Here is a 15,387-nt window from a genome sequence, read left to right as displayed (position 1 = left end):
GGCCTCTCAGCTTCTCAGGAGGAAAAATCCCAAGGAAAGGATTTTCCATGAAAGATGTCTGTGACATTTGGTAGAGAAGAACAAGTGGGGAGGAGGCTGGGTGTGAGTGGGAAGGGGGGCAGGTGACTCCCAGGTGTCACAAAATGCGTGGCCAGGGCAGGGGACAGTGGGGCTGGGACAGGTTTTCCCTCCTGGCACACAGGGGGACTGCTCAGACATGGGAGAGACCAAAGTCCTTAAAGCTTGGCCAGGAATCAGAACAATTTCCCACCCCATCAGCATTGCTGCTTTCTCCCTGACACAAACTCCTCCATTTGGGCTCTCCAGGGAGTCTAAAACCAGGGAAGCAATGTGGATTATTTGCTTTCTTCTGGCAATCAGTGGAAGACTCCCCTAGAAGCAGGGATCTCAAACCCATCTCCATATCCCCTGGGCAGCTCTGCTTAGGAAGCTTTTCTTGCTGGCAGTGCTGGAGCAGGAAAGCTGCTAAGCTGTAAGGAAATAGGGAATGTCTGAAAACAAGGAATTCCACATGAAATTTGTAATATTATGTCAAAGGGAAAAAAAAAAAAGAGGAAATAAGAAAAATCTGATACAATGAATTCTTGGGTCATGTATTTTTGTGGATTAGCTGTGCCACAGAGGAGCCCATGCACCCTAAGAGCTCCATTCCCTGCAAGGCAGCGAACATTTGCACAGCACATGATGTGGGACATGGCTGAAGCCAAGTTCCCTGGGATAATATCCACCCTGGGCTAGATTGGGCCATTTCCAGTGTCAACAGCCAGAGGATTAAGCATTTATCTCTGCAGAACAGGATAATTAATACCAGATCACACTCAGGGCTCTGCTGGAGCTCGGTTTGTGCCCGAGCGAGGTTTCAGTGCTCACTGTGGGCAGTGGGAGGATGTTCTGGGGGCTGCCAGATGCAGGGATGGCCTTGGGCTCCTGGAATGGCACTGGAGTGACACCTGGAATGGGACTGGGGTGACACCAGGAATGGCACTGGGATGGCACCAGGAATGGGACTGGGATGGCACCAGGAATGGCACTGGGATGGCACCAGGAATGGCACTGGGGTGACACCAGGAATGGCACTGGGATGGCACCAGGAATGGGACTGGGATGGCACCAGGAATGGGACTGGAATGGCACCAGGAATGGCACTGGGAGGCCACCAGGAATGGCACTGGGATGGCACCAGGAATGCACTGGGATGGCACCAGGAATGGGACTGGGATGGCACCAGGAATGGGACTGGGATGGCACCAGGGATGGCACTGGGGTGACACCAGGAATGGGACTGGGGTGCCACCAGGAATGGCACTGGGGTGCCACCAGGAATGGGACTGGAATGGCACCAGGAATGGGACTGGGGTGCCACCAGGAATGGGACTGGGGTGCCACCAGGAATGGGACTGGGGTGCCACCAGGAATGGGACTGGGGTGACACCAGGAATGGGACTGGGATGGCACCAGGAATGGGACTGGAATGGCACCAGGAATGGCACTGGGATGGCACCAGGAATGGCACTGGGATGGCACCAGGAATGGCACTGGGATGGCACCAGGAATGCACTGGGATAGCAGCAGGGATGGCACTGGGATGGCACTGGGGTGCCACCAGGCTCCCCAAATGAAGCTCACCATGATGGGTGAGCTCTCCCATCGTGGCCTCGTGGGGTCAGTGTTAATTTTTCACCCTTATCAGGGGCACTGCTCTGTCCAGCCAAGAGCTGAGGAATGTAACCAGGGTGCTGTGATTTGCCATTGCTGGGTTTCAATGGGAAATCCAGGTTTTGGCACTTCTGGCTTTGCTGAAATAAATGAATACCATTATCCTGGCCACAGTCCAGCTCAGGTAATTATATTCTTCCTACCTTAATGCCACTGCAGCCCCTGTCTCTGCTGGATATGCTATACTCTTTAATTCCTGTCTGGAACTTGCTTATTATGTTACAGAGTTGGTTTTTTTTCCCCTCTCGGTAGAATTTGTGCACCAGCCAAGCCCCAGCATTGTGCTGAGCTGCTAAAATAGGGAAAAGTTGCTTTAGACATTTCTTTGACTGTGCCTGGTGTTCTCCTGGAGCATCTCTCCTGGTTGTAAGGCTGTGGAGCTGGGAATGTGGGTAAGGTGGGAGAACTTGTTACAGCCCTGGTTAATTCAGTGCCTGCTGGAAACCTGCTTTTCTCCTTTGCCAGTGGCCGGTGAGTGTTCATGGGAGAAACTCCCAACTCATGGATGTCCTACTTTCCTCTCCTGCCATTTCTTCAAAGATTTTGGGAGACTAAAATATGTCCTTGATGGGGGAAAAGTCCTCCTGCCTTCAAGGACATTTGCCATATCCAAACCTTGCTGATCAGGCAGAGCAGGCCTGTGCTGGTTTGAGATGCAGCCCTGAGAGCCCCCATGGTTTGGAGGTTTGGAGTGCCTGCCTTCCCTGCTGGAGCACAGCTCCTTGTCTGTGTTGGTGGCTCCTTGGCCTTTACATCTCCTGCAACTAATGCATTGATTTGTTTTGTGAAAGGTATTTAAAGTCCCCTTCTTCCCTTACCCTTTCAGTCCCGCTCTCCCTGTCCCAGCCTTGCTGACGGGTGAAAGGGCTGCTCAAGCAGTACTTGAGGACAGCATCCCGGAATTCCACCTACTTCCTTCCTGTTCCCAGGCCCCTGCACTCCACCCTGGCCCTCGAGGACAAGGAGGGTTGGAGGGACAGCAGGGGTGAGGATCAAAGCCCCTGAAGCACTGGTTAAAGCACAGAGTGCCCAGTGCTCCTCTGGAGTGTCCCATCTGGCACAGCCTCATTAACCTCCTGCTTCCCCCTCCTACTCCTTTGCCCCCGAAAATCAACAAAGCCAAACATAACAAGTTGCCTGGCCTGGAGCAGCCTGAAGTGTGTGTGCTTAGTGTGAAAAAGCAAAGCCAAGCCATTGGCCAGAGCCCCTTTTCTGTGCAGGCCACTTCACATTTCTTACCCTCTTTAAGCCCTGATGCTCTTTAGAGTTGAGCTCTTTAACTTTCCCCCTTCCTCCCTTGCAGGCTTCATTCTCCCCTTGTCCTGCTCCTTCCGCTCCCTCCCTTCCCTTTTGTCCTGTGAGAAGGAGTCTCTTAATCCCCTTGTACTGCAGATTAAAGCTGCTCCAGCCTCCCCAAGCTGACATTTTCTCAGAGAGCTCACAGCCAGACCCCAATGAGAGCTGTGTCTGTCTGTCTGTCTGTCTGCTGCTGCCTTTCTTCTCCTCACACCAAGCTCCCTCCATGACCTTTCCCTGAGCAGGGAAAGGCTGTGCAGGGCAGCCCCATGTAGGCACTGCCTGGGCTCAGCAGGGCTCGGGGGGCAGGAAATTAAGAGCCATGGAAATTAAGAAGTAAATAAAGAGAGAAAGAAAAGATGATGGGAATTAAGAGAGAGAAGCAAAGCAACACTTGGTGTGTTTGGAAACCAAATGCTGGGCTGGGGTCTGAGTTTTGGAGTCAGCCTGGCTTTATGAGGAGCCAGACCATTAACCTGGGACTCATTTCCAGAACTCACCCTCCAGCACCTAAGGGAGCTTCTAAGAAGGCTGAAGAAGGACTTTCCACAAGGACATACAGGGACAGGATAAGGGGAAATGATTATCCTTCCTTAAGCTGAAGGATATAATCAGATTAAATATTGGGAAGAAATTCCTCCCTGTGAGGGTGGGCAGGCCCTGGCACAGAGGAGCTGGGGCTGCCCCTGAATCCCTGGCAGTGCCCAAGGCCAGGTTGGAGCACCCTGGGACAGTGGAACGTGTCCCTGCCCATGGTAGGAACAAGATGAGCTTTAATGTCCTTTACAATCCAAATCATTCTGGGGTTCTTGGGGTTTTTTTTAGTAGGAGATTGGGGTTACCCAAACCCCAGAGTTCAGTTTGCATTTGTTCCAAGAATAATGGACTCAGACACGCACAGGTACAGAGGTAGATGCTGTTTGTGAGCTTACAGGGAATGAAGTGACTTCTGCTCCTGGGGGCTCTGTCCATGACAACAGCTCTCTTGCTGTTTGCCATCAAATAAATGACTGTGCTCACCTCTGGGACTGCAGAGTGGATTGATGTGCTGGTCCTTGTCCTGTGCACGTCATAAAACCACAAAGGATCAAGGTCACTTGCCTAAAAGTGTGTGTTCTAATGGCAGAAACATCCTCCCTTGAGGTTTCTGTCTCGTCATCAGCCCTGCCCTGCTAAGTGTCCTCCAGGTGTCCCAGAGCTGCTGGCAAAGCACCAAGCAAGGTGAAAATCTGCTCCTGAAATGCATTTCCCAGAGCAATGGTGCAGAGTGGCCCCAATCAGGCCCCCTTTGTGTCCAATATATGGGGATGCACTGGGGAAGGGGAGAGGTGTCTAACAGGCTTTTTGAGCAGGGAGGGGCCAGCTTGGGTTCTCTCAGAGCTCCTGCATGGACTTGGCCTGGTTAATTGAGCCAATGTTTCACCCAGGTAACTTGCCTTTTATATGGTTATAAATGGTTATATAAAAATGGGGTTTTTACCTGACCCAGAGCTGTGCAAACACCCCAGCACTGCCATGCTCTGGGTGCTGAGCTGGGGAAAATCACACCATACCTGTGCCAGGTGAGTACATACAGGTCAAGCTTGCTTCTGGGAGACTTCACCTGCATCCATTTACACCTGGATGCTGTTTTACCTCCCTTGTAAAAGTGTGAAAGAGATTTTACAGTGACTTCTGTGAGCCAGAGAGAAGTTTGGTAGGAGGACCCACATTTACCCCTGAAAGAATTTCCTACCACAGTCATTGACATAGAAAGCAAGAAAGAAAAAAGGATAAATAAGAGAAACCTGTGACTGCCTGTTCCAATAAGCACTTTGTTTGTCTTTCCTGACCAATGAGCAAACTGAAGAGTTTTATAACAATGTAAAAAAGCTTGCATGCTAGAATAAAAACAGGTTTGAAGCCTTCTGAAAATGGAGTGTGTTGCTTTGTGTTGTGACCATCTCCACTACAATATAAAAGGACAGAGATTTGATTTATCTGGGAGAGCAGAGTCTCCACGTGTGTGGGGTTAGGAGATGTTTGAAGGGTTGCTGAAATAGATGGTGACCACATATAAATAACAGAGCAGAGAGATGTGGATCCCCATCCCTGCAGGTTCAAGGCCAGGCTGGACAGAGCTTGGAGCAGGCTGGGATAGGGGAAGGTGTCCCTGCCCATCCTGCCCATGGCAGGGGCTGGAACTGGGGCCTTTGAGGGCCTTCCAACCCAAACCATTCTGGGATCCTGTCAGAAGCTTTCCTGTGGGTGGGGTCCACAGTGACACAGAGTCCCCAGGCAGGTGCAAAGGAGAGATGCTGTATTGCAAAGGCCAGTCCTGTTTACACAGCCCATTATCAGTTACAAAGCTTTAAATCGTAACCAACATAATTCAACCCACCACCATGATGTGTCTATAACTTGTTTAATTATTATATACACATTGTTATATACACCACAATGAGTATATAACTTGTTTTATTATTATATACACATTGTTATATACACCACAATGAGTATATAACTTGTTTAATTATTATATACACATTGTTATATACACCACAATGAGTATATAACTTGTTTTATTATTATATACACATTGTTTTCTACACCACAATGTGTATATAACTTGTTTTTCTACCTCCAATGCAGCTGAGTCACTTTCCCACAGTCCTCTTCTACTTAGCTGAAGTAGCAGGCCTGAGCCATGATTTTACAAGGATAACAAGGCCCTTATTTTATAATATGTGACATTTTCCCATCCTAACTGGTGCTGTCAGGCCAACTCGTGGCCCTTGTGCTCTCCCATCCCATGCAGAGGGATGCAGAGGCTTTTAGGGGCAGCAGCAAAACTGCTTTCAAAGGCACTAATAAAAAAAATGCAACTTTCCCTTTTTGGGAACTCATTTCAGGGCAGAAGCCTCCCTGCAGCCCAGCCTGCTGATAATGAAATCAAACCAGGAGCTTGCCCCTGGAGGCCCCCGACGTGTGAACCTCTGCCATGTCGAATCCGTCTGAATCCTCCTCCAGGAGCCCCCAGCCCTGTAATTACTGCTTCTCCAGCAAGCAGCCCTTTCTTTCTCTTTGTGTGGGCTCTCTCCCGCCTCCCTGTCCCTTGGTGAGCACATAATAAGAGGATATTTGTAATGAAAATCGCCGGGCAGCAGCAGAGAACAAAGCGGGGGCTCCGGGTGGGGATATTGGAGGCGCTGGGCTCCCACCTGGGCCAGCGTGGTGGGCACGGTGAGCTGGGCAGCTCTGACCAACCTCCCCCTGAAAGGGCTTAAATGAGAGATGGGGGACTCCAGGCAGCTCTCTAAAATCCAGTTTATTTTATTTAAGATGTTACAGCAGTCCAGGGTGTGGGTGACAGAGCTGTGCCTACAGCTGTCAGCTCCAGCTGCAGGCAGGCCTGGAGCCCTTTGGTTTAGGTGACATTGCATTATAGACTTTTCTTTTGGTTCCAATGCATTCTATACTTTTCTTTTGGTCACAATGCATTCTATACTTTTCTTTTGGTCACAATGCATTATATACTTTTCTTTTGGTTCCAATGCATTATATACTTTTCTTTTGGTTACATTGCATTATATACTTTTCTTTTGGTTACAATGCATTCTATACTTTTCTTTGCTGAGCATCTTAATACAGTAGAAGCAATCTATACCTTAACTATTATCTATAGCCTATCATAACTACTATCATTACCATATTCATGTTGCTATTCTCCAATCACTCAAAGTCAGTACATTACAGTTTAAGCTAGAAGTTGTTTTTCAGTTTTCTTGCAGTGTAAAATTCTGAGACTTCTTTTCTACTTGCAACACTTGCTGACTTGTTTGTGCTATCTTTCTGCTTGGTAAAAACATCTTCTTGAGGTGGGTTCATCTTTTGCTCTAAGTCATAAAAACTTTTTCTAACTAACATACTTTTTGCTTTCTTGGTTATCCAGTAAGACTGGCTCAGCAATTCCTTTTTTCTATCTCAAAACTTCCTTCTAACTCTATTCTTTCATCCGACTCTAACATTTAAAAATCTTTCTGCTAGGCACACATATCTGTGAGGCTTTCTTGTCAAACTTTCATCTTTCCCAACATCCCTCCATCTGCACACAGGGCTGGGAGCCACGCTGGGCCCTGTTCCATGGCTACCCCAGCTCTCTCCCAAGCGTGCAGCCTGATGAAGGGACAGTCTCCCCAGCAACTCTAATGGGTTTTTGCACCGTGCCCTCTAATCTGAGGTAGAAATGTCACTGCCATCACACCCCAGGCTGGCAGCTCCCAGCCCCAGCCCTGCTGCTGAGCACATATCCAGCTTCAACCTTCTGGTTGCTGGGGTGAAAGGGCCTCTTCATCTCCACAGGGAGAGGCAGATGAATCCCTGGCTCCAACAAGGAACCTGCTTTTTGTTTTTATGCCCCACTCCCACCCCCCCATCCGCTTCAAGGGCTCTTTATTATGTCTTTTAATTCCTGGCTGCGAGTGGGAGGGAGAAATAAGGCAAGGGGGGAAAAGCCCTCACAGTGGGGAGAGGCCCCAGTCAGCAGTGTGTGAAAAGAGAAGGCAGCGTGGGGATTAAAAACATCAACTTCATGGGAAGTGATTGATATTTAATAGCTTCACTTGATTGCTGTGAGGCTGAGACATGCACAGCGCCCCGAGGGCAGCCATGAGCCCTTGGAGAAACCCACTGGATTCCACTGGAAGGACTAAAATTCCACTTACCCGGGCTGGTGGAAGGTGTCCTTGCCCATGGCAGGGATTTTGGAGCAAGATCATCTTTAGGTCCCCTCCAACCCAAACCCTCTGGGGTTCTCAGATAGGTGCTGCCATTTCTGGGTGTCTCAGGCACTCCCACAGTGCAGCACGGGGTGAAAGAACCAGGGGAGCTGAGCTGGGGTGACAGCAGCCCAGGGGCTCATCCTCTCTGAGCCTGGCTGGCACAGGGTGCAGGACACAAGTCCTGGCATAGCAAACAGGGCTGAGCCCCCCTCCCTGCCATGGCCAAGAGCTCCTGTGTCTTGTTTACTGCAGAAATGCTGCTGAACTCCCTGTAAAGTATTCTCCAGTTTGCTGCTTGTGTTTGCAGCCACCTTTAGAGCATTAGCTCTGGGTAATCTCCTCTCCTCAGCAGAAGCTCTGGTGCTTATCTGCCTCCTGTACAGTCAGGGCCACTGGAGGAATTCATCTGTGTGACAGGAGCGTGTGTCACAGACACATTTTATGAAAAATCCTTTCCTTAGGATTGTTCCTCCTGAGAAGCTGAGAGGCCTCAGGAACAAAATGCAAACAATGGTTATCTGCTGCTGTGGAATGCAACAGGTGCATCTGGGATTGGGCTCATGTGGTTGTTTCTCATTAATGGCCAATCACAGCCCAGCTGGCTCAGACAGAGAGTCTGAGCCACAAACCTTTGTTATTTTTCTTTCTTTTTCTATTCTCAGCTAACCTTCTAATGAAATTCTTTCTTCTATTCTTTTAGTATAATTTTAATATAATATATATCATAAAATGATAAATCAGCCTTGTGAAACATGGAGTCAGATCCTCATCTCCTCCCTCACCCTCAGACCCCTGTGAGCACGGTCACAATGAAGACTCTGGAGCTTTCCTGGCATGGCTGCTGGGTGGTTCCCAGCACTGCACTTCATCTCTATCTTTGTTGTACCAAGGCTGCCCTGGGCTCCAGTGCTCCATCAAGACCATTAAGCTTTTCCTTTCATCTCTGCAAGTGAATTCTAGAAACTGCTTTTCTGGCTGCCACCCTCAACGTGCTTCCGAACACATCCTTGCATGTTCTGAGAGGTTTATCCCAGATTCATGGGCACCAGCTGAAAATCCCCTATCCTGTGAGGCAGGCACTCACAATGTTTCCTGGCAATATTCCTGCCAGCACCTGCCTGGAAAAGCAGGATGCATTCCTGTCCCTGCCTTGGCTCCTCTGTCTCGAGGAGAACAGCGTGCAGGGAACAAACAGCCACAATGCACCACAATTCTTTTTTAAAGGCTGTTCTTGTCCCAATGTGCTCCATCAACAAAAATAACCAGTTCCACCCTCCTCAGCAGGGTTCACCTGGAGCCCAAAAGCCTCTTTGGAATGGTGAGCACCAAAGTGCATCACAAAACAAGGCCTTGAAAATAACACTGATCTCTTTTTATCTCGTTCCTTTCCACGCCAGGCTGACGATTCCCAAGCCAAGAATGTCCCTAACTTCTCATATTTCTCCTGGTCATTTCTGTCCTGAAACTGGAATGCAGCCACAAGAGGAAGGGGGTTGGATGCCCTCGTGTCAGAGATCCAGATTTGAGAGACATTATCTCATCCATAGTGGACAACAACAAGGCTGGCACGCCATCAGGCAGGATATTCCCTGGGAGGTTCAGTGCACGTGGCAAGGGACAGGGCAAGGCTGAACTCCAGTGTGGAAAGGTCCTGGCAGCCTTGGAAAGGTCCTGGCAGCCTTGGAAAAGTGTCTCCATGGAGCTGCAGAGGAGCAGAGGCCAGGGAGGCAGAGGATGCAGGAAGTTCCACAGTTCCACAGCTCCACAGCACAATGATTAGGAATGAAAAAGTCAGATTGAATGGAGGGAAGGAGGGGAACAGCACTGAAATCTCTGCAGGAGCTGAGGAAACTGGGTTTGCTCAGTCTGGAGAACAGGAGGCTCAGGGGACACCTCATTTCTCCCTACAACTCCCTGACAGGAGGCTGTGGTGAGGTGGTGCTCAGGCTCTTCTGTCTCAAGTAAAAGGAGAAGAGGAAACAGCCTAAAGTTGCATCAGGGGAGGTTCAGATATCTAAAAAAAGTGTGGCTGAAAAATCAGTCAGGCATTGGAATGGGTTGCCCAGGAAGGTGCTGGTGTGAGCAGGTGGCACTTGGGGACATGGCTTAGGGGTGATTGGGATGTTGCTGGGCTGGTGGCTGACTCTCTGATCTAGCAGGTCTCTTCCAGCTGTGATGGTTCTGTGGATTTATGCAAAATCTGCATTTCTTTGCTGTGGCTGAGAGGAAAATGATGTGGCTGAGGGAGAGGAGCCCGCAGCAGGGACCCTGAAACATCCGGGTGTGAGAGCAGCGCTTGCAGTCCTTCCCTGGGGCGGCAAACACGGAACTAAAGCTGCATCTAAAGCTCCTAATACCCTTGCAAAAGCTCCTTAGGCTGGTATTGTCCTTGAGAGCAAGTTCATCTCTGGTGCCTGGCAGCAGCTGTGTTTAGCCTGGAGTGCAGCACAAGCACTGGCAGATAAGGTGGCACCGGGAGCTTTTGCAATCTCTGAGCCCTCCGGGTCCTTCTGGGGCAAAACTTCAGAAGGTCCCAATTTCATCACGAGGCAAAATTAGAAAATGGTTGCACAGGGGAAGAAATCACATGGGAAAGAGGAGGAACAGCTTCATGCACTCATCATCCCCCCTAGCACCATCCCAAATCCCACTGAAGTGCCAGCTCTGATCCTGCAGGTGTGGAAGCCTGGCAGGCACTGGCAGCATTGCAACAGTGTGTTTGCAGGGAGCATCCTCCTGAAACAGCCTTGAACTGCCAAAAAACGTGTCAGTTTGAGCTGAGCTGTCTGCAAGAGCTGTGATGCAGGCCCCAGCACTGCAGGGACAGGCAGAGACACTTCCCCTGGCTTTGAGCTCCTCAGGAGGGACCCAAGCTCTTCCCGTTTTTGGGGGGAACAAATGAAGTGGGACCTGGGAGCTCCTAAATCCGTGGGGCACTCTGAGCTGTCAGCCCAGCCTTGCCCACCCCAAGGATAAACCTTTGCTTGCACCTTGTCCCCAGGTGGATCCTGGGTGTTGTGGGTGGACTTGGGGGTGACCATGCCATGTCCTGCCATGCCCAGGAGTCCTTTCTCCAAAATTTTTGGTTCTGGGTAGCAGGCAAGCTGCAAAGCTTGGTTTGCCCTTAGACCTGCTGCCAACCCTCCAATTCAAAGGATGGTGGGCTGACAGAATTGTTTAAGTTGGAAAGCACCTTAGAGCCCATCTCATTCCCACAAGAAGAGGAAGCTTCAAAATATTTAAATGGTGGTGGACTTAAAACACTTTTCTGCAGAGTGCAGAACCAAGCTAGGGAATGGAATATCACTGAACTTCCTGAAGAATAAAACACTAAATAGTGATGACATGATAGAACATCAAGCCTGGTCAGAATAAAACTTGAGGGCCAAAATGACAGAGCACCATTATCTGAAAACTCACAGTATTGGAACTGTTTGTCAGGTGTGGTGTATCTTTCCCTCTTTTCCCATCATGTGACAGACACCAAGATTATCTCAGATCTAGAACATGAGGGTAGTCTAAAACATACCCAAAGTGCTTTAATTAATCCTGGAGACCAATCAAAAGCAAATGTACTGCAGTACTAGTGAAATAGTTTGCTCACTTAAGCATCACAAAGTGGGGTCGGTGCACTCTCCTCTGAGATTAAATTGTCCTGTGCCATGGCAGGGGCACCTTCCACTGCCCCGGGTGGCTCCTGCAGGGAACATCGGGGCTGGCAGCGGATCCACGAGAGGGAGCTTGGGCTCATCCCTAAAATCCTCCCGCAGGCAGAGCAGAGTCACCAGATGGTGCTGTCGGCTCGGCCATGGCAGGGACCCGGGACAGCCCCGGTGGCCGGGGGACCCTGGGGAGCCCCGCCTGTCCCCGCACTGCCCCGCAAGCTCCGAGCAGGACACGGCCCCTGCATGGCAGCTTCTCCCACAGCTGAGCCATTCCCAGCCCTCCTTCAGGGCACTCCCGAGGTTTTTCTCAGGACGAGCTGGTGGACCAGCGACCTAGAGGAGAAACGCCAGCGAGGGTGGCTTCACATCCACCCCGAGATAACGCCCTGCCCTCGAGGTGAAGCGTCTGTCTCCCAAGGGTTACAGCATTTATTTGGGGTAAAATCAATCCGTGGAGCCGTGAACATCACGGTAAGGGCTCCTGGGTCTGTGTCCCAGGGGTTACAGCATTTATCTGGGGTAAAATCAATCCGTGGAGCCGTGAACATCACGGTGAGGGCTCCTGGGTCTGTGTCCCAGGGGTTACAGCCTTTATCTGGGGTAAAATCAAGCCATGAACCTCACGGTAGGGGCTCCTGGGGATGGAGAAAATACAGAGGGGCTGAGGGTGTCCCCATCCCCAGGGACCCCAGCTCTGCCAAGTGACAGATGTGAGGCGTGGAGAGCCCTTGCTCACACAGCCCAAGGGGAAAACTCCAGCCTGGGCTTGAGGAGAAGTTTCCCATGAAAGATTCCCTGAAATTGGTGCATTCCCACACGGGGCTTCGATTTCAGTGTATTGGCACTTTCCGATGAGAACCCACCCTGCTGGAAATTCCCGAGGAGAGGAGAGGAGAGGAGAGGAGAGGAGAGGAGAGGAGAGGAGAGGAGAGGAGAGGAGAGGAGAGGAGAGGAGAGGAGAGGAGAGGAGAGGAGAGGAGAGGAGAGGAGAGGAGCTCCCTGGTGGGTCAGGGTGGGTCCTGCCGCCCGCAGGGGGAATCCAACACCAGGAATCCAACAGCAGGGGAATCCTGTGTCTGGATAAAGGGGAGAAAGGCAGCCAGAACTGCTCCCAGCTCAGGGAGGCTGTGCAGCCCTGCAGCTGAACTGCTTTGCTCTCCATGGGCTGCTCCTTGTTTTCCAAACACTTTTCTTAGGAATTCCTCTTCCATCAGGGCGATGCTGCTCGCAGGGCAGGCAGAGCAGCACAGAGCAGAGGCAGGAGCAGCTGGAGCTGGGGGGGCGCTGGAACACAGCCTTTATCTGAAGATAAAGGGGGTCGATAAAACTTGAAATAATGGGAGAAACCAAGGTTTCTAACCAAGGTTTCTAAACTTTCTAGCCAAGGTGAGCAAGTTAGATATTAGCAAACTGAGGTATTAGGAGGAAGTTCTTTGTTGTGAGGACAATGAGGCACATGTTGCCCAGAGAAGTTGTGGCTGTCCCATTTCTGGATAGGGAACAGCCCTGTCCCAGTTCAAGGCCAGGTTTGGACAAGATCAGCTGCAGCCACTGGGCATTGAAGTTTAAGATGTGTCCAAGGCCAGGCTGGACAGGGCTTGGGGCACCCTGGGACAGTGGGAGGTGTCCCTGCCATGGCAGGGGGTGGCACTGGATGGGCTCTAAGGTCCCTTCCAACACAAACCACGTTTCTGTGACCTGCTCTCAAACAGGTCTGGTTATTCAGTGATGCTGTTTCCACATCCCCACCACTCCCTAGACCTGTGGCTCAGCTCTGGAGGGAATTTCTGGGCGTGCTATGGAGGCAGCTCTTCTTTCTTTGACTTTGGGGTTCCCCCAGAGCAATGACAGGGAGGGACCTTTCTGAGGGACCATGGGACATTGCTGTGAGGGGGGAACTGAAACACTCTGGGCTCACCTGGACAAATGACCTGGGTTGGTTTCTGGCATCCATGGGGTAGGGCAGGCAAGGCAGGGTGTGAGCACACAGGGAATGGGGCAGGGAATGGGGCAGGGGTGAGCACACAGGGAATGGGGGTGAGCACACAGGGAATGGGGCAGGGATGTGCACACAGGGAATGGGGCAGGTGTGAGCACACACAGGGAATGGGTCAGGTGTGAGCACACAGGGAATGGGGCAGGGAATGGGGCAGGGAATGGGTCAGGTGTGAGCACACAGGGAATGGGGCAGGGAATGGGGCAGGGAATGGGTCAGGTGTGAGCACACAGGGAATGGGGCAGGGAATGGGGCAGGGAATGGGGCAGGGGTGAGCACACAGGGAATGGGGCAGGGATGTGCACACAGGGAATGGGGCAGGGAATGGGGCAGGGGTGAGCACACAGGGAATGGGGCAGGGGTGAGCACACAGGGAATGGGGCAGGGATGAGCACACAGGGAATGGAGCAGGCTGGCTGCTGCTGGCCCTGGAGAAGACAGTGCCCTCCTAGGGCTCCTCTCCCTTTGTGAAAAAGCAAAAACTGCCGGCCCTCTGCTCTTAAAAGTAGCCCAAACATTTGGGTCTTGATGCTTCTTCTGACATCTTCACTGGCTGCAAGGGTGGTGCTGACCTCAGGTGTCCTTGCACAGACAGGAGTGGAGGTGCCCCCACTCTCCAGGTGACATCTGCAGTTTTCAGGAGGGTTTCCATGCAGGCCCTCACAGCCCATGAGTGCTCAGTGAGATGGAAGTGATGGAGCCAGAGAACTGAAACCACAGCTAGGTCAGCAATGCCCCCCTCTCTGCCAGGGCCTCCTCTTCCTCCAGCACTTGGGATTCTCCTGTCATGCATCAACTGCAAGGCTGCTGCCCAAGAGAAGGAGAACAGACTCCAGCCAGGAATTTCCCCAGGGCTTTGTCCAGTCTGGAATGGTTTCCCTGAGAGGGCTTTCCCCAGCCCTCCTGGATAATGCCCCAGAGCCTGCAGCAGCTCTGATGGAGAGCATGCCCCTGCTCCATGGCAGGTACTTCATCTGGGCTGGAGGTTCCTCCTCTCCCCTTGTTTTCCTGCTGGTTGTCTCTGCAGCCAGTCCTTTGAGAGGCCTGCACTTCTCAGATGTTATGTCTGGAAGTTTGCTCTGTTTTTTTGGCTAAGGGGCCCAGGGTCTGGAAGTTGAGAGGCTTTTATGGGAACCCAAGTCCCCTTTTGACACGACTTCCTTGTGCTTAAATTTCAGGTTGAGTTACAGGCTCGAACAATTTCTGGTTGGATATCTTTCATTGTCAGAGGGGATTAGGGCAGTGATTATTTACATGCACCTCTATTACACAGAGTCTGTTTCTTTTCTTTCCTTTCTTTTTCCCCCAAGTAATTCCACATAATATGCAAAGCTCGATTGAAGCAGCCCCATAGATGGGGGAGAGGGAGTGGATGAGGCTCCTGCTGGGCCAGGTGAAGATCTCTGAACTGGGGGATGCCTGTAGGGCCGATGGTTATGGAATCCCAGAACTTTCTGGATTGGAAGGGACCCTAAAAGTCATCTCATTCCATCCCTGTGCCACAGACAGGGACACCTTCCACTAGGCCAGGTTGTTCAGAGCCCCATCCAACCTGGCTTGGTGCTTTGGGAGAGCATCCTCTTCCTCCTCTTCCTCCTCTTCCTCCTCTTCCTCCTCCTCCTCCACACGTGTCCCAGGCAGGCAGGTTCCCCCTGGAGCATCACCTCTCTCCATTCCAGCACAGGCTGAATGCCTGGCACTGGTTTGATCTAGGGCAGCTGGTTTGATCTGGGGCAGCTCCTCTGGAGCCTTGGCCGCTCCCCAAGAAACAGGGAGATATTTTTTTAGAACCCAGCAGGCATGAGTTTTAAAAGGGATTTTTGATAGAAGTCCCATTTACTCCTTTATTTGGCTTGGGAGGCTGCAGTGGAACAGATTTCTTTACATATCCTTGAGTGTTATTTGATTAAGGTTATGACTGCTAATAAACACT

General features: G+C 51.0%; 1 long non-coding RNA gene across 1 annotated transcript; it reads right to left on the bottom strand.

Moving 5' to 3' along the window:
* Positions 1-554: 554 nt before the first annotated feature.
* LOC143695654 (uncharacterized) lies at positions 555-1,343 on the bottom strand. The gene is made up of 2 exons (XR_013185085.1): positions 1,202-1,343; positions 555-948 (listed from the first exon to the last, which is right to left on the bottom strand). It is a non-coding gene; the product is annotated as an uncharacterized LOC143695654 (long non-coding RNA).
* Between the last annotated feature and the right edge of the window lie 14,044 nt (positions 1,344-15,387).

This window comes from Agelaius phoeniceus, chromosome 23 (genome assembly GCF_051311805.1).
Source record: "Agelaius phoeniceus isolate bAgePho1 chromosome 23, bAgePho1.hap1, whole genome shotgun sequence".
Taxonomy (NCBI): Eukaryota; Metazoa; Chordata; class Aves; order Passeriformes; family Icteridae; genus Agelaius; species Agelaius phoeniceus.
Note: the sequence above shows the minus strand (reverse complement) of the source record. Positions and strands in the feature narration are given on the sequence as shown.